The following is an 18,884-nucleotide window of genomic DNA, read 5'->3' as shown; positions in this document are numbered from 1 at the left end:
TCTACTAAAAATGCGAACATTAGCCAGGCATAGTGGCGGGTGACTGTAATCCCAGCTAATCGGGAGGCTGACGCAGGAGAATTGCTTAAACCGGAGAGGTGGAGGTTGCAGTGAGCCGAGATCATGCCATAGCATTCTAGCCTGTGTGACAGAGCAAGGCATCACCTCAAAAACAAAACAAAACAAAATAAAACAAACAAAATACATATATGTCTAATGTTTTCAACACAGTTGCACAATAGTGATAATATTCATCCATATCTTTTTTAAAGCTAATAAACCGTTTTTTTGTTTTTTTGTTTTTTTGTTTTTCTGAGACGGAGTCTCGTTCTGTCGCGCAGGCTGGAGTGCAGTGGTGCGGTCTCGGCTCATTGCAAGCTCTGCCTCCTGGGTTCACACCATTCTCCTGCCTCAGCCTCCTGAGTAGCTGGGACTACAGGCGCCCACCACCACGCCCGGCTAATTTTTTTTTTGTATACTTAGTAGAGAACAGGGCTTCACCGTGTTAGCCAGGGTGGTCTTGATCTGACCTCATGATCCGCTCGCCTCGGCCTCCAAGGCGATTACAGACGTAAGCCACCATGCCCGGCCTAAACTGCATTTTTTAAGAGCAGTTTTAGGTTTATGGAAAAATCGAGCAGATAGAAGAGCTCCCATATTTCCGTCCTACCTGCACACAGTTTCCACTATTACTGGCACCTTGCATTAGTGTGGTACACACGTTATAACTGATGAGCCAATATTGATACACTATTATTAACTAAAGTTCATAGTTTACATTCAGATTCATTCTTTCTGTAGTTCCATGGGTTTTGACAAATGCATAATGTCATGTCTCCAGCATTACAGTAACATACAGAGTACCTTCACTACACTAAAAATCCATTATGCTTTACCTATTTACTCCTCCTCACCCCCTCCCTCACCCTCAATTCCTGGCAGTCGCTGATTTTTTTACTGTCTCTGTAGTTTTGACTTTTCTGGAATGTAATATAGTTAGAATTATTCAGCAGTATCCTTTTTAATCTGCTTTCTTTCACTTAGTAATATGCACATAAGTTTTCTCCATGTCTTCTTATTGTTGGATAGCTCATTTCTTTTTATTTCTGCATAATATTTTATTATACAGATGTACCATAGTTTGCTTATCCATTCATCTATTGAACAATGTCATAGTTGCTTCCAATTATTGGCAGTTTTGAACTAAAGTGTCGTAAACATTTATGTGTAACTTTGTGTGGATGTAATTTTTCAACTCATTTGAGCAAAGACCTAGGATTATAATTGCTGGATCATATGATAAAGACTATGTTAAACACTTGTAAGAAACTGTGAATCTGTCTTCCAAAGTGTCTGTACTATTTTGTATTCCTACCAGCAGTGAATGAGAATCTTGTTGCTTCATATCTTTGCCAACATTTAGTGTTGTCAGTGTTTTAGATATGAGCCGTTTTGATAGGTGTGTGTGTGTTGGTATATCTGTTGTGTTAATTTCTAGTTCCCTAATAACATATGATGTTGAGCATCTTTTTGTTTATTTACCATACGTATATCTTCTTTGGTGGGTTGTCTATTCAGATATTTAACCCATTTTTAATTTGTTTTTTTGCTGAGAGCTTTTAGCATGAGTAGATAATGGATTATATCAAATGCTTTTCTGCATCTAGTGCTATGATCATATGATTTTTATTTTTTAGCTTGTGAATGTGATGGGTTACTTCAATTTTTTACTTCAACCAGCCTTGTGTGCCTGTAATAAATTTTACTTTGTCATGGTATATATTTCTTTTTTATGCATTGTTTGATACGATTTGCTAATATTTTTCCTGAGGATGTTCTCTATATTCATGCAAGATTCTGGGATGTAGTTTTCTTGTCATGTCTTTGTCTGATTTTGGTAATAGGGTAATGCCATCCTCATAGAATGAGTTAGAAAGTGTTCCTTTTGCTTCTGTTGTCTGGTAGGGATTGTAGAGAATTGGTATCATTCCTTCCTTTAATTATTTGTTGTGAATTCAGCAGAGAAACCATGTGGTCCTGGTACTTTCTGTTTTGAAGGTTATTAATTATTGATTCAATTTCTTTAATAGTTACAATGTTATTCAGATTATCTGTTGCTCCTTGAGTGAGTTTTGGCAGATTGTGTCTTTCAGGGAGTTGGTCGATTTCATCTGAGTTACCAAATGTGTGAGCATAGAGATATTTCTGTTTCTTTATTATCATCCTTTTAATGTCCATGGGATTGGTAGTGATGGTCCCTTTTTCATTTCTGATATTAATGATATGTATCTTCTGTTACCTTTTCTTGGTTAGGTTAGCTACAGGTTTATGGATTTTACTGAAATTTTTTCCCCCCAAGAACCAGCTTTTGGATTTGTTAAATTTTTTTCTTTCTGTTGGTTTCCTGTTTTCAGTTTCATTACTTTCTGCTCCTTTTTTTTTTTTTTTCTTCTGCCTGATTTGGGTTTAATGTGCTCTGCTTTGTCTAGTTTCCTAAGGTAGAAGCTTACATTATGATTTTAGATCTTTCTTCTTTTTTAGTATATACATTCAATGCTAAAGCCTTCCCTCTAAGTACTACTTTTACTATATCCAGAAATTATGGTTACGTTGTATTTTCATTTTCCTTTAGTTCGAAATATTGTAAAAATGTGTTACTTAGACTCCAAATGTTTTTGATATTTTCTGACTTTTTGTTATTGATTTCTCTATTAATCTGTTCTCATGCTGCTATAAGGACATACCTGAGACTGGGTAACTTATAAAGGTTTAATTGACTCACAGTTTTGCATGGCTGGGAAGGCCTTAGGAAAGCAACAATCATGACAGAAAAGGAAGCAAACACATCCTTCACATGGCAGCAGGAGAGAGAAGTGCCAAGCAAAGGGGGGGAAAGTCCCTTATAAAATCATCAGATCTCGTGAAGACTGACTCACTATCAGGAGAACAGCAGCATGGGCGTAACCGCATGGGTGGGGACACAGCCAAACCTTGTCGATTTCTATTTAATTCCATTGTGGTTTCAGAGTATACATATGATTTCTATTCTTTTAAATTTGCTAAGGTGTGTTTTATGTCCCAGATTGTGGTCTATCTTGGTGGATGTTCCATGTGAGCTTGAGAAGAATATATTGTTGGATGAAGTATTCAGTAAATATCAATTAGATCCAGTTGATTGATGGTGCTGTTCAATTCAACTATATCCTTACTGATTTTCTGCCTATTGGATCTGTCAATTACTGATAGAGGTATGTTGAAGTCTTCAACTGTAATAGTGGGTTTGGTTCTTTCTCTTTGCAGTTCTGTCAGTGTTTGCCTCACATGTTTTGATGCTTTATGTTCAGTGCATATATCTTAAGGATTGCCATATCTTCTTGGAGAAGATTGTTAGGTTTTCTTTATCACTGTGTAATGCCCCTCTTGATCCACGATAATTTTTCTTGCTCTGAAGTCTGCTTTGTCTGAAATAATTATTGCCACTCCAGCTTTCTTTTAATTAGTGTTAATATAGTTTATCTTTCTCCATCCCTTTACTTTTAATCTGTGTCTTTATTTTTAACAATACATAGTTGGGTCTTATTTTATTATCCTTTCTGTCTTTTACTTCGTGTATTTAGATCATTCTCATTTAATGTGATTATCACTATAGTTGCATTGATAGCTATCATATTTGTAAATGCACTTGTTCTTTTTCTGCTGTCCCATTTTTCTGCCTTCTCTGATGTTAGCTGAACACTTTTTATGTTGCCATTTTCTCCCCTTTCTTCAGATATCAATCATATTTCTTTAAATTTTTCATTTGTGGTTATTTTAGAGTTTGCAGTATACATTTATAGTTAATCTAAGATGACTTTCAAATAATAGTACAGGCATACCTCAGATATATTGCATGTTTGGTTCCAGATCACCACAAGAAGGCAAATATCACAATAAAGCAAGTCACATAAATGTTTTTGTTTCTTAGTGCATTTAAAAGTTATGTTTACACTATACTGGAGTTAATTAAGTGTGTAATAACATTTCGTCTAAAAAAACAGGGTACATACCTTAATTAAAAATACTTTACTGCTAAAAATGCTAATGATCATTTGAACCTTTAGCAAGTCATCATCTGTTTGCTGGTGAAAGGTCTTGCCTTGATGTTGATGGCTGCTGACTGATCGTGATAGTGGTTGCTAAAGATTGGGGTAGTCATGTCAATTTCTTAAAGTAATGAAGTTTGCCACATTACTGGACTCTTCCTTTCACAGAAGATTTCTCTGTAGCATGAGATGCTGCTTGATACCATTTTACCCATAGTAGAACTTCTTTCAAAATTGGAGTCAAGCAGCAGTGCATTCCTGTACACCCAGCTATTTCGGACATTGAGCAAGGAGGATTGCTTGAGTCCAAGAGTTCTGGGCTGTAGTGCACTACACTGATTGGTTGTCTGCACTAAGTTCGGCATCAGTATGGTGACTTCCTGGGAGTGGGGACCACCAGGTTGCCTAAGGAAGGGTGAACCAGCCCTGGTCAGAAATGGAGCAAGTCGAAACTCCCATGCTGATCAGTAGTGGGTAGTGCCTGTGAATAGCCACTGCACTCCAGCCTGGACAATTTAGTAAGACCCTATCTCTTAAAAAATAAAAATAAAAAGATTGAGTCAGTCTTCTCAAAGCCTGCTGCTGTGTTATCAACTAAGTTTATGTAATATTCTGAAGCCTTTGCTATCACTTCAACTGTGTTCACAGCATCTTCACCAGGAGTAGATTCTACCCTGAGAAGCCACTTTATTTGTTCATCCCTAAGAAGCAACTCCTCATCCATTCAAATTTTATCATAAGATTGTAGCAATTCAGTTACATCTTTAGGCTCTGCTTCTAGTTCTCTTGCTATTTCTATCATATTTGCTGTTACTTCCTCCACTGAGGCCTTGAATCCTCAAAGTCATCCATGAGAATTGGAATCAACTTCTTTCATATACCTGCTACTGTTCATATTTTGACCTCCTCCCATGAATTACAAATGTTCTTAGTGGCAGCTAGCATTAGAGAATCCTTTGCAGAAGATTTTCATTTTACTTTGCCAGATCTGTCCATGGAATTACCATCTATAGCAGCTATAGCCTTAAGTAACAGAAGTTGAAAGTTGAGGCCAGGCACAGTGGCTGATGCCTGTAATCTGAACACTTTGGAAGGCCAAAGCAGGAAGATGGCTTGAGCCCAGGAGTTCAAGACGAGGCTGGGCAATATAGCAAAACCTTGTCTCTACAAAAAAATTAAAAAATAGGTGGTCATGGTGGCCCTTGCCTGTAGTCCCAGTTACTCAGGAGGTTTTGGTGGAAGGATCGTTTGAGCCCAGGAGGTGGAGTTTGCAGTGAGCTGAGATGTGCCACTGCACCTCAGCAACAGAGTGAGACCCCGTCTCAAAAAAATACAAAATAGTTGAAGTGACTCCTTGTTCCATGAGCTGCAGAATGGATGTTGTGTTAACAGCATGAAAACAACATTCATATCCTTGTACAGCTCCATCAGAGCTCTTGGGCAATTAGGTACATTGTCAGTGAGTGGTACTGTTTTGAAATAAATCTTTTCATCAGAGTGGTAAGTTTCAATAGTGGGCTTAAAATATTCAGTAAACCATGCTGTAAACAAATGTGCTATCATCTAGGCTTTGATGTTGCACAGGCAATGTAGATTTAGATAATTCTCAAGAATCCTCAGATTTTCAGAATGATCAATGAGCATTGACTTCAACTTAAAGTCACCAGCTGCATTAGCTGCTAATGAGAGTCAGCCTTTCTTAGAATCTTAGAAGCTCTGAAGCCAGGCATTGACTTTTCCTCTCTAGCTATGAAAGTCCTAGACCTAGATACCATCTTCTTCCAGTAGAAAGCTGTTTGATCTTTATTGAAAATCTGTTGTTTAGAGTAGCATTCTTTATCAATGATGTTAGCTAGGTCTTCTGGATAACTTGCTGCAATTTCTGCATCAGGACTTGCTTTACCTTGCACTTTCATGTTATGGAGATGGCTTCTTTCCTTAAACCTCATGAAGCAACCTCTGCTGGCTTCAAACTTTTCTTCTGCAACTTCCCCATCTCTCTCAACCTATTCATAGAATTTAAGAGAGTTTAGGGCCTTGCTCTGGATTAGGCTTTGGCTTAATGGAACGTCTTGACTGGTTTGATATTCTATCCAGACCTCCACAACTGTCTCCATATCAGCAAGACTGTTTCACTTACCTAACATTTGGGTGTTCAGTTGAGAATTACTTTTATTTTCCATGGGGAACTTTTCCTTTACATTCACAGCTTGGCTGTTTGGTGCAAGAGGCATAGCTTTTAGCCTTTCTCAGCTTTGCCATACCTTTCTCACTAAATTTAATCATTTCTAGCTTTTAATTTAAAGTGAGAGACATATGACTCTTCCTTTCACTTGAACACCGAGAGGCCATTGTGGGGTTATTAATTAGTCTAATTTCAATATTGTTGAATGGTGTCTCAGGGAGCCCTAAGGATGGGGAGAGAGATGAGGGTAACAGCCAGTCGGTGGAATACTCAAAAGACACATAACATTTGGCCGGGCACAGTGGCTCACACCTGTAATCCCAGCACTTTGGGAGGCCGAGGCAGGCGGATCATGAGTTCAGGAGATCGAGACCATCCTGGCTAACACGGTGAAGCCCCATTCTCTACTAAAAGTACAAAAAAAAATTAGCCGGGCCTGGTGGTGGGTGCCTGTAGTCCCAGCTACTCAGGAGGCTGAGGCAGGAGAATGGTGTGAACCTGGGAGGCAGAGCTTGCCATGAGCCGAGATTGCACCACTGCACTCCAGAGCAAGACTCCATCTCAAAAAAAAAAAAAAGTATCTACAGAGCATAATAAAGCAACATGGAATAAAATGGGATGTAGTACCTGTGTACTGCTATACAGGTACTGGTCCGTGGCCTGTTAGGAACCAGGCTGCACAGCAGGAGGTGAGGCTTGGGCAAAAAAGTGAAGCTTCATCTGTATTTACAGCCACTCCCTATTGATTGCATTACCACCTAAGCTCTGCCCCCTGTTAGATCAGTGACGGCACTGGATTCTCATAGGAGCACAAACCCTACTGTGAACTATGCATTTGAGAGATCTAAGTTGCATGCTCCTTATGAGAACCTAATGCCTGATGATCTATCACTTCTCCCATCACCCCCAGATGGGACTGTCTAGTTGCTGGAAAACAAGTACAGGGCTCCCATTGATTCAACATTATGGTGAGTTGTATAATTATTTCATTATATAGTACAATGAATAATGGAAATAAAGTGCACAATAAATGTATTGCACTTGAATCATCCCAAAACCATCCCCCCAACCCTTGGTCCATGGAAAAATTGTCTTCCATGAAAGTAGTCCCTGGTACCAAAAAGGTTGGGGACCGTTGCCTTACACTGTGTTCTTTACATGCTGTCACTCATTTCACTTATCTATAAACTATAATCACCAGATATACTATTGCTATTTTTTTATTTATCTGTTAGATTAAAAGCAAGAAAAATAATTTACTTCTATTGATTTCTTCTCTAACACTCTTCCTTACTCTATGTAAATTCAAGTTTTGATCTCTATATTTTCCTTCTCTGAAGATCTCCTCTTAACATTTCTTGTGAAGCCGGTCTCCTGGTGCATATGGCCTCAGTTTTTGTTGGTCTGAGAAAGTCTATTTCTCCTTGACTTTTGAAGAGTGATTTTACTGGATACAAAATTCTAGGTTAATGGATGTTTATCTTTCAACAATTTAAATATCTCATTCCACTCTTCTTGTTTGCGTTATTCCTAAAGAGACATCATTGTATTCTTGTCCTTCCATTAGTAAGTTGGTTTTTTCCCTCTTATTTCTGTCAGGGTTTTTTTCTTTGTCTTTGGTTTTTGGAAGTTTGAATATGATATGGCTAGGTGTTGATTTTTTAATATTTATCTTGTTTAGTGTTGTCTGTGTTTCCTGGATCTGTGATTTCTTCTTGTGTGACATTAATTTTAGAAAATTCTCACTTCATTCTTATACTTCAAATATTTTTTGTGTTCTTTCTCTTTGTCTTCTTTTTATGGTATTCCCACTGCATATATTTGCAGTTTTTGTTATCGTCGCACAGTCCTTGAATATTCTGTTTGTTTCCTTTATTCTTTGTTCCCTTTGCTTTTCAGTTTGGGAAGTTCCTGTCGACATATCTCACATCTTCAAGTCCACTGATTCTTTCCTTGTCTGTATCCAGTCTGTTGATGAGTCTATGAAAGACATTGTTTATGTCTGTTAGTTTTTTTCTTATTTCTAGCATTTTCTTTTTATTCTTAGCATCTCATCTCTGCTCACATTATCCATTTGTTCTTGATATTCACTTTTTCCATTAGTCTTAGTATATTTATTATAATTATTTTAAATTCTCAGTCTGAAAATGTCAAAATTTGTGTGATATCTGAGTCTGGTTCTAATGTTAGCTTTGCCTCTTCTGACTCTGTGTGTGTGTGTGTAGGGGGGTTGTTTGTTTTTTTACTTTTGGCATGACTTATAAGTTTTTGTTGAAAGTCAGGATGTTTCAGTTAAGCATCTGAGGTAAATAGCCTTTGGCGTGAGGTTTTATGTTTTTCTGGCTAGAAGTTAGGCCATGTTTAATGTTTGCTATAGCTATAGGTGTCAGAAGCTTCAATATTCCCTGGTGTCCTTTTTTTTCTTCCTTTGTTGTTGTTGAATTTTTTTTAGAAACTCCTTTTTAAATATAGCCTGTAGCTTGTAGCTCTCTCAGTTCTAATACACAGTTATACCATACTGGAAACCTGCTGATATGGTGGTAAGGTAATGGGGAGGTGAAATATTCTATAATCTTATGATTAAATCTCACTTTAAAAAAGTGGGCCTTCATCTAAGGGCTGCGACTTTGGTAAGTTTCTCAGCCTTTATTTTTTTTCTACTGTGTAAGACGAAAAGTCTAGGGAGGGCCCTTGTTTTCTCTTTTTTGAGAGGGAGTCTCGCTCTGTCGCCCAGGCTGGAGTGCAGTGGCGCGATCTCGGCTCACTGCAAGCTCTGCCTCGAGAGGGCCCATGTTTTCTAATTGCTTTTCCTGTAAGTCAGATAAGGCTCTGCTAAGTCAGATAAGGCTCATGAGACAGACCTTTGTAAGGCAAAAAGAACACTCTGGGCATATTAGAAACGGTTACTTACCCTCTTCCATTCCTGGAAGCAGGGAGGAAGTTTTTTTCAGTCTTCACTGTGAGATACTGGTCTCTGAAGGAAATTCACACAAAAGTATGGGTTCTCCCCAGAGACTGACCTCCCACCCCAAGAGGTTTTTAATTCTGAAGATTAGCAGTTTGTCAATTGCTGTTTAAGGGTTCCTGCAAGTTACTGGCTCCAGCTAGGAGGGCTGATTCTCTGTATTCAAGGGTCTCTCCAGCTTTCAGAGTGGTAGATTGCCCTGTGACTTCGGTTCTCTGATAGATCCAGGAGGAGTTGTAAATTTTCAGTTTGTTCATCTTATTTCTTGTCGTGAGGATGGTACTGATTGATGACTTGCAGCTTTTTACATGTCTGAAAGGGAACTAGAAGTCCTCATCCTTGTTTATCATCATTAAGCACAATGTTGACTATTAGTTTATCCTTGAAATGTATAAATAACATGTGATTGTATAAAACATTTTTGAGACTCCCTCAAAAGTGCCCTTCGTTTAAAAATATCTAGGAATTGCTGTTTAAATTCTGTGTAATTGGAGAAAAGGACTTTTGAGTAGTCAAGAGTTTATATTCAGTGTTTTTAGGACTTTATTTTTCTAGGCTACAGTGTTCTTTGAATAAGTGGTATCAGGCAAAGTTTAAGAAAGGCCCTCTACCTTGCCTTTAAACATAGGAGTTTTGCTTTTGTTTTATATATAGGGGTTTAAAGTAATATTTTGTTTGAAAATAAGATTCTGTTGCTAAAAAGACATTTGAAAAACACTTTTCTGGAATGTATTGCTCCTCATAGATTTCTCATTAAAAACTGCTGCAGAAAGATGAAAATTATTTTCCCTTAAGAGGAATAAAATCTATATTATATATTTAGAATTGCATTGTTGAAAGTCAAACCAGAAATATAGAGGATCTCAAATATATTCTAAACAAATATTCCTGTGTGAAAACTTGTCTGTCTATGAACCAAGGACTTTTACTTGGTACTGATAAAATTGATAATTCCCCAACTGCCCACGAAATCTTCTCAAGTGATGTTGAGGTTCAAATCACTAGGTTCCTACTGAACTTTATACAGTTACAATTCCTCCTAAAATTCCTATTATAAGGTGTAATTACTCCTACTGTACAAGCCAGAATAATTTTTGTTTGTTTGTTTATTTGTTGGGTGACCCAGGCAATTTTATTACTTTATCCCTGAACCTCAGTTGCCTCATGGATAAGATGGGGATAATAATAGCACTCATTTTATAATTATGAAGATTAAACACATTAATGCAAGGAAAACACTTGAGTATGTGTCTATCAAATGCTCAACACTTAACATGTTATTTATATGTGCTGATGTCTCAAACAGGCGTGGAATGTTAAACACATAAAACAGGAAGTTTTAGCCATTGACATATTCTCTTAAGCTGCCCCCACCCCAGTTTGCCCAAGCCTATCGAGATAGTGTCCTTAATCTTTGCAGGTGTTGGATTCAAGACAACCGTCAGATGGCTTTCATCTGTACAACTGAATATAAATGCAATTTTGGCTGTTTGTGGGGACACAACACTAGAATTTAATCTTCTAACTTGACTTGGAAGCATTCCTGCCAATATAAAAGATTTTGTTTGAGGCAGTGGAGAAGCCAAAGCCTGCTCCTAGGTTGAACTTCCAGCTCATGGCCTAGTTGTAGTCCTGCTGCAGGTTCTGCTGCAAGCTATTTGCTGCCTTCTTGCTGAGGGTCATGTTGGGCCTTGCAGTCATGCAGGGGGGCAGCTGAATGAAGGGGTCAGATTTTTGCATCCACCCATGTTTGAGAAATTTCCATGTCTGTTCCTTATTCTTAAAACCAGTATCCCACTGGCCAAACTGGGTTACTGTCCACTTCCTGGTTTCAGAAGCTTCTCTTTTGCCCAGCTAAAGATCAGTCTGTGGCAAGGCCTTTCATCTCACCTGGTCTGTGTGCCCCTTGTCCATGTTGCCTTTCTTTTCCAACATCACCTCTGTGTCTGTTTTCTCTTTCCACGAGTTTCCTGCTATCCTGCTCTCTTTCCTCTTCTTTTTTCCCTTTTCAGAGCCACGTCCTCAGTGAGTGGCTGCTGTTTTTCTTACACTTCAGTTTCTTCGTTGCTGTGACCTTAGGGCCATTGCTTATTGCGATGTATTTTGGAGCCTCAATTTTGACTGGCTTCTTTTTACTTCATATCCTAAGGCTACTCTTCATGGACCTGGAGGGCTTGGGGTGTGGCCTAGGAGGGTGTCTCCCTTCTGGTGGATTTTTTTTGTCTTCTTCAGTTTCCCACTATGTTCCCTGGGCCTCCCCTGCTTCCGTTCTTCCCCAAGGCTGCCTACTCCTTGCCCTCCTTCCCCACTGAGCAAATGTAGGCAACATCCCTTTCCTTGCAGAATCAAGGGATGAGAAGGGCTGAGAAGGCTGTGGGGTCCTGGGCCCCTTTTTTTCCTCTTGTGTTTTTTGAACTTCTTGCCAACTCTGGTCTCCTCACTGTGTCTGGGATCTGGGGAGGTTTTCACCCCAGAGCCGTGGAACATGCCAAGGGTCACTTCTTTTTCTTCTCCCCGCTGAGGAACTCCGAGTGGTCAAGCACCTGCTTCCTGGGGCTGGGTGACTTCCCTGTCCGTCTGTCACCCAACATGGCCTCAGGTTCTAGGTGCTCCTTAGGGTGCTAAGGCTTGTCTTTTTTTCACTAGAGGCATCTCTGGTGTCAGCCCTTGTACTACACTCTTGGAGTGGGATATGGCTCTTATAGGAGGAACATCAACAAAATGATTGTCATTGTTTAAAATTGAGATTAAGTCTCCAGTTCTTTGACGACCTTCTTTCTTTTTTCCTCTGGGATCCCAAGGCCCAGGTCTACTTTGTGGGCCTAATTATTCCCATAACTCAAACTTTTCTGCCTCCAGATGACAGCCTACTTCATGATGACCCAGAAGTCCTGGAATAAGACTTTTGTATCGAGCTGGCTAAGATTTGAATAATGCTTTGTCTGATAGAAAATTACTGAAAACAACAACAGACACCAACTTCACTATATTTTGTAAATGATTGAAAATTTACAGGTAGCTAGAGTTTGTATTCTAGAACAAAGGTAGATTGATTTACATGATTACTTCTGCTTCTTCCAAAAGTATTGAAGCATCTAAAGACTAGTTGAATGTTACACATAAAACTGCCATCTTAATGATGTGAAAATACTTGAAAGAGTAAAATATCCAAGTGGAATTTTTAAATTCATGATAACGTGCCTCAGCAAGTACTGCTTAATTTTAGGTAAACTGCCAGTTTAGGTTGAAATTAATCAGTAGTTAGATTGTTCAGTAGCTTGACTTAAAAATGTCAGTGGGAGAAACAAATTGAAATTAGTTTCGTAGCATCATTTGTCTCAATTTTGTGGTCACAAAACCAGAAGAGATCTTCGGAGGGTTATATGTTGCTTTCTGAAGTTTTATGGTATTAGCACAATGCCTTGCACATAAAATGCTTTTAACTAACATATTTTTGACTAAGTTAAATGAATGAAGTTTACCTAGCTTGATTCTAAAGTCATCAGTTCTTTGGTGACCTAGCCTGTTGGCATCTTGCATTTTCAATTGTCAGGATAACAAGTCGTCATCATCTTGCTGTTTCTAGGTTGATAAAATATTTTGTGTGAGAGCGCTGGAAATACTAGATATTTTGCTAATATTACTATCCTTATAATTTGAACTAATGAGCCTTCATAAATGTGAGATTAACTTCATTTAATAATTTATTTTTGGTAACATCAGTTTGAGAAATATGTGTTCCTTAGGCCTTAACTACTGATTTGCCATAAATAATTTTTTTTAACTAGGAAATACCCTGATTTGTACCACACATAGCAGTAGAATTTTTACCTTGCTCTATTCTTTAAAACATTGAATACCAAAGAATTTGATTACTTAAAGACGTTAAATGCCAAAAGGTTACATAACCATGGGAAGAATTTGCCAACTCATGTTAAAGACCTTTTTGTTATCAAATATTTACAGTAGTTGGGAAAAGAATTTCCTAGGGTGAGAATCTGGTATGTAGTTCAGCAAAAACAAAAACAAAGAAACCTTATTTATTCCTTGGAAACTTGTGCGTATAATAAGGAGAATTATATACCAATGCTAACCTCTTATCTAGTATGCTTTCAGAATTTATTTGCCAGTATGATATCATAGATACTGTATATAAAAGTATACCCCCGTTTATACCTAGTAATACATCTATGTATATTATTCGAGTAAACAATTATGTATTATCACATAGAAGGAAAAAATCAGGTATTTTGTGTTAGACGTACCAGATTTCAAATCTTAGTTCTCTTACTTAGCTGTGTGATTCTGGAAAAGTTACTTTTTGAAAGCACACTTCCTTAGCAGTAAAGGGATAATTTTATGTTCAAAGAGCAGTCATGGAAATCAAATAAGATGAGGTATGTGAATATGCCAGATACATAATAAATTCTGAGCAAACAGAAGTTCAAGTAGAGAGGTACTTTGCACTATGTGCAGCTTTGTCAAGAATGGTGTGAAGTGATATGTTGGCATATCTTTCCTAGAGAAGAATGAATGTCTAAACTAGAATTTAAAAGTTTGAAATTATTTGGTATGCTTTTTTTATTTCATTAAAAGCACACAGATACACACATCATCATTTATTTTTATTTTATCTCCAAGTTTATATTTAGCTTATTTAGAATAACATTGTTGGCCAGGCACGGTGGCTCACGTCTATAATCCCAGCACTTTGGGAGACTGAGGTGGATGGATTGCTTGAGGTCACGAGTTCAAGACCAGCCTGGCCAACATGGTGAAACCACGTCTCTACTAATAATACAAAAATTAGCTCGGTGTGGTGGCAGGTGCCTGTAATCCCAGCTACTCGGGAGGCTGAGGCAGTAGAAGCACTTAAACCTGGGAGGCAGAGGTTGCAGTGAGCAGAGATCATGCCACTATACTCCAGCCTCCTCAACAGAGTGAGATTCTGTCTCAAAAAACAAAACAAAACAAAGCAAAGCAAAACAAAACAACATTGTTATAATACCTGAATTGTACAAATCAGCTTTCATAGCACTTTTCAAATGTGAACTATATTCATATTTGTTTGGCAGGTACACATTTTAAAAACATTTTAAAACAAAGTCCCTGATAATTCACTTTTATATTTTACTATTTTAAGTGACTGCTTCACAGACCGGCAGGTTACTACCACTGGATGCGGGAAGGTCAGAGAGCAAACACAGAAATCTTTTCCTGTAATTATTAGGAGGAAAAGAAAGGAGTCAGAACTGAGGGCAGCTGGTTTGGGTCATCCTCCATATGAATCCCTTACTATATTTGGGATATTTCCTACAATTTCAGTCTTACTAGGAGGCAGGACCCATCTTTGTACAAAAGCCCCTCAAAAAGGCCAAGTACTTGCTTCGTCCCCTATTGCCTTTGGCAGGTACACTAGTCAATCAGTTGTTCCCACCTTTGACTTTTAATCTGGATTGACTGTAGCACAGAAGCTGAGATTGGAGAATTTATTCTTGTAGGAACAGCAGTATTTCGTTTCCAAGAATACCAGTACTGATTTTCAGTTTTCCAGTTTGTATTTATAATGTTTCATCATGTATTAAGGAAATAAATTAATTTCTCTTTAATAGTGAAGTTAGTACTTTTTTTCTATTTTGAACTTTTGCAACTGGATAAAATAAAGTTGAGTAACCTCTTGCCAAGGTTGTTGGTATATTTTTTTCCCCAAAATTTTAGCAGCTTGTTACTAAGTCTTATTTGAATATATAATAATGCTTGCCCTTGATACTTCTTTTGATACAGAATATTATGTATCTAAAACAGTTAAATGCCAAGGGTGGAGGTACAATTCAGGGTTCTGCAACCAATAATAGCGCCTTTTTTAAAACTAAAATATGTTTGCAGTATGAATTTTTTGGATGTATAGTCTCACGTATACATTTATGTGCGTTTATTAACATTTATGTGCCATCTTACTTTTTAACTAGAATATTCCTGCAAAAAAAAAAAAAAAAAATCCCTTGCATTTTAAGTGAAGTGAGTTTGTTTGTTTGTTTCAGCAGGAAGGCTATAAAGAAGGATATGGAATACTTTTTGGCCACTAAAGAAAAATAGCCTGCCAAGACCTTGAGTAAATAAGAAAACTCCTAATGAAACTGTCTGTATTGTTCATTCTCATGCTGCTATAAAGAACTGCCCAAGACTGGGTAATTTGCAAAGGAAAGAGGTTTAATTGACTCACAGTTCTGCAGGGCTGAGCAGGCCTCAGGAAACTTACGATCATGGCAGAAGGGGAAGCAAACATGTCTTTCTTCACATGGCAGCAGGAGAGAGAAGTGCTGAGCAAACAGGGATAAACCCTTTATAAAACCATCAGATCTCATGAGAACTCACTATCATGAGAATAGCATGGGGGTAACCCCATGATTCAGTTACTTCCCACTGGGTCCCTCCTATGGCACGTAAGGATTATGGGAACTACAATTCAAGGTGAGATTTCGGTGGGTACACAGCCAAACCATATCATTCTGCTGTGGCCCTTCCTAAATCTCATGTCCTCACATTTCAAAACACAATCATGCCTTTCTAAGAGTCCCCCAGAGTCTGAGCTCATTCCAGCATTAACCCAAAAGTCCAAGTCCAAAGTCTCATTTGAGACAAGGAAAGTCCCTTCCACCTATGAGCCTGTAAAATCAAAAGCAAGTTATTTACTTCCTAGATAAGTAGGGTATAGGTATTGAGTATATATACCCATTACAAATGGGAGAAATTGGCCAAAACAAAGAGGCTACAGGCACCATCCAAATCCAAAATCCAATAGGACAGTCATTAAACCTTAAAGCTCCAAAATGATCTCCTTTGACTCCATGTTTCACACCCAGGTCACGCTGATGCACAAGGTGGGCTTCCAGAGCCTTGCGCAGCTCCGCCCCTGTGGCCTTGTAGGGTACAGTCCCCCCTCTCAGCTGCCTTCATGGGTTGGCATTGAGTGTCTGCGGTTTCTCCAGGTGCACAGTGCAAGCTGTTCATTTATCTACCATTCTGGGGTCTGGAGGATGATAGCCCTCTTTTCACAGCTCCATAGGCTGTGCCCCAGTGGAGACTCTGTGTGGGCGCCCTGATCTGCTCTAGCAGAGGTTCTCCATGAGGGCTCTGCCCCTGCAGCAAACTTCCGCTTGGACATCCAGGTGTTTCCATACATCCTCTGAAATCTAGGTGGAGGTTTCCAAACCTCAATTTTTGACTTTTGGGTACCCACAGGCTCAACACCATGTGGAAGCTGCCAGGGCTTGGGATTTTTACTCTCTGAAGCCACAGCCCAAGCTGCACCTTGGCCCTTTATAGCCATGGCTGGAACAGCTGGGATGCAGGGCATCAAGTCTCTAGGCTGCAGGCAGCATGGGGGGCCTGGACCTGGTCCAGGAAATAATTTTGTCCTGCTAGGCCTCTGGGGAGAGGCTGCCATCAAGGTCTCTGACATGCCCTGGAGACATTTTCCTCATTGTCTTGGTGATTAACATTCAGCTCCTTGTGACTTACGCAAATTCATGCAGCAGGCTTGAATTTCTCCCCAGAAAATGGGTTTTCATTTCAGGAAATTTGTACCTAGTAGCCTATGTGAATATTTGCTCAGTTGAACCAAACAGTTCTTCACTGGAATAAAAGAAAATAGAGTTTGGCTGAAGGGGAATTAAATGAAGAATAGAAGCTAATCCTGAGCTTTCACTGCAATGGTTTAAATAACAAGCAGGAGACCAACTATTATAAATTATAGTGATGATGTAATTGAAAAATACGTATTTTTTAAATCGCCAGTGACTGAAAGTGTCAAAAACTTGTTGCAGTAACTATATTAAATATTACATTTTGCATTGCTTTCCCAGATATTGATAAATTCTGGTTTCTTTCTTTTGAAAAAGTAGCAGGATCAAAGAAAAAGTGTTGTTTCTGTTGTTTCTACTTAGAATAACATTTGTTTTTATATACTTAAGTGTGAGATTCAGTAGAGAGGAAAAGATAAAAGATGGAAAAGGGGATAATTTATGAAGAAACACAATGGAATCCAATGTTGTAGGAAAAAACCGGGTTCTTTTCACACAACCAGGAAAGATTAGGCTCATAGACACATAGAAGTGTGAGGAGTGGAATTTACTGGATGAGAACGGAAAAGGAAAAACAGCTCAGCAAAGTGAGATGGAGTCCTGCTTACCGGTTTTCCACCTCACAGATTTATTCTCAGCTTACCACACAGGAAGAGGAGTGGCCAGGCATCTCCCTGCTGCAAATGGCACGAACTTCCCGAGGCTCCACCCCTTCCTCCCAGTACAGAGGCTGGTCAGAGATTCTCCGAGGAGCCCTTTTAAACTTGGGTGTCTCACCAATATATACATGAAGGAGTTAACCTGGGAAATAGTAGCTACATTTGGCTGAGATCCAAGGTAAAGAAAGGATGAATAATGACTGAAAATCTAATGTAGAGAAGAAAGTCAAAGAAGCTCTAATGAAATAAACTTGTTTTTTCGGTAATAAGCATTTTTTTTTCAGAGACATAAATGTAAGATATTGTCTCTAAATTTACAAATACACACAAGTACAGAGGAAGACAAGCTCTAAAATAAGATTGAAATTCAGTATTTAACCAAAGTTGAATTGCAGGCAGTTTCTATGGAGAATATTTTCAGGAGCAGAAATGAATAAAATTAGTTGTGAGCGATAGTGAGTGTTGCTTGCTAATGGAGGCCATTAACTTGAAGGTGGACCAAATGTTGCTGAGCAAAGCTTGCAATTTTGGAATAGTTGTGGAGAAGATCTCAGAGTAGAGGATTAACAAGATGGCCCAGTGAAGAGACAAGGGGTTACCAGTACCACCACTACCCCTTACCGCCACTACTGCTACTATTACTGATCATGATGACAATAGCCCTTATTTATTTTTGGCCTACTGTTTTCCAAATAGATGTATACACATCAAATTTAAGCCTCACACCCATCTTTAAAAGTAGATTCTCAGTGAGTAAAATGAGTTTCAGAGGATTCTTTTTTGCCCAAAGCTGTTGCCAATGGTTGTACACATGAAGGGGGGAACCAGTCACATTGTATGTGCCATATGTTGTATATTTATTACAACAATTTTTCAGCACAAGACAATAAAGTATCTTAAGGAAGAATATTGTTTTAATTTGTACAAAGGGGCCGGACGTGGTGACCCACACCTGTAATCCCAGCACTTTTGGAGGCCGAGGCAGGCAGATCACTTGAGGTCAGGAGCTTGAAACCAGCCTGGTCGACATGGAGAAACCCCGTCTCTAATAAAAAATACAAAAATTAGGCATTCTGCTGCATGCCTGCAATCCCAGCTACTCAGGAGGCTGAGGCAGAAGAATCACATGAACTCAGGAGACAGAGGTTGCAGTAAGCCAAGATTGTGCCACTGCACTCCAGCCTGGGCAACAGAGTGAGACTCTGTCTCAAATAATAATAATAATTTGTACAAAGCTATCATATTACCCTGGAGTGGCAGCAGTATATAAAATTATATCAGTAACAGTCCCAGTTTTGTTTAAAAACACATACATACTCAGAGAAGGCTTAAAGAAAGTATACTAAAATGTTAGCATTATGGCTATATCACAAGTAATTTTTATTTGTATTATTTTTGGATACTCTTGAA

The 18,884-nt window shown here is 38.6% G+C and overlaps 1 protein-coding gene across 1 annotated transcript in view; it reads left to right on the top strand.

The window, feature by feature from the left end:
• ARID2 (AT rich interactive domain 2 (ARID, RFX-like)) overlaps nucleotides 1-18,884 on the top strand; it is a 187,834-nt gene that overhangs the window by 148,965 nt on the left and 19,985 nt on the right. The gene's annotated exons all lie outside the window — the stretch shown is intronic.

This window comes from Mandrillus leucophaeus, unplaced genomic scaffold, assembly GCF_000951045.1.
Source record: "Mandrillus leucophaeus isolate KB7577 unplaced genomic scaffold, Mleu.le_1.0 Scaffold1089, whole genome shotgun sequence".
NCBI classification, from domain to species: domain Eukaryota; kingdom Metazoa; phylum Chordata; class Mammalia; order Primates; family Cercopithecidae; genus Mandrillus; species Mandrillus leucophaeus.
Note: the sequence above shows the minus strand (reverse complement) of the source record. Positions and strands in the feature narration are given on the sequence as shown.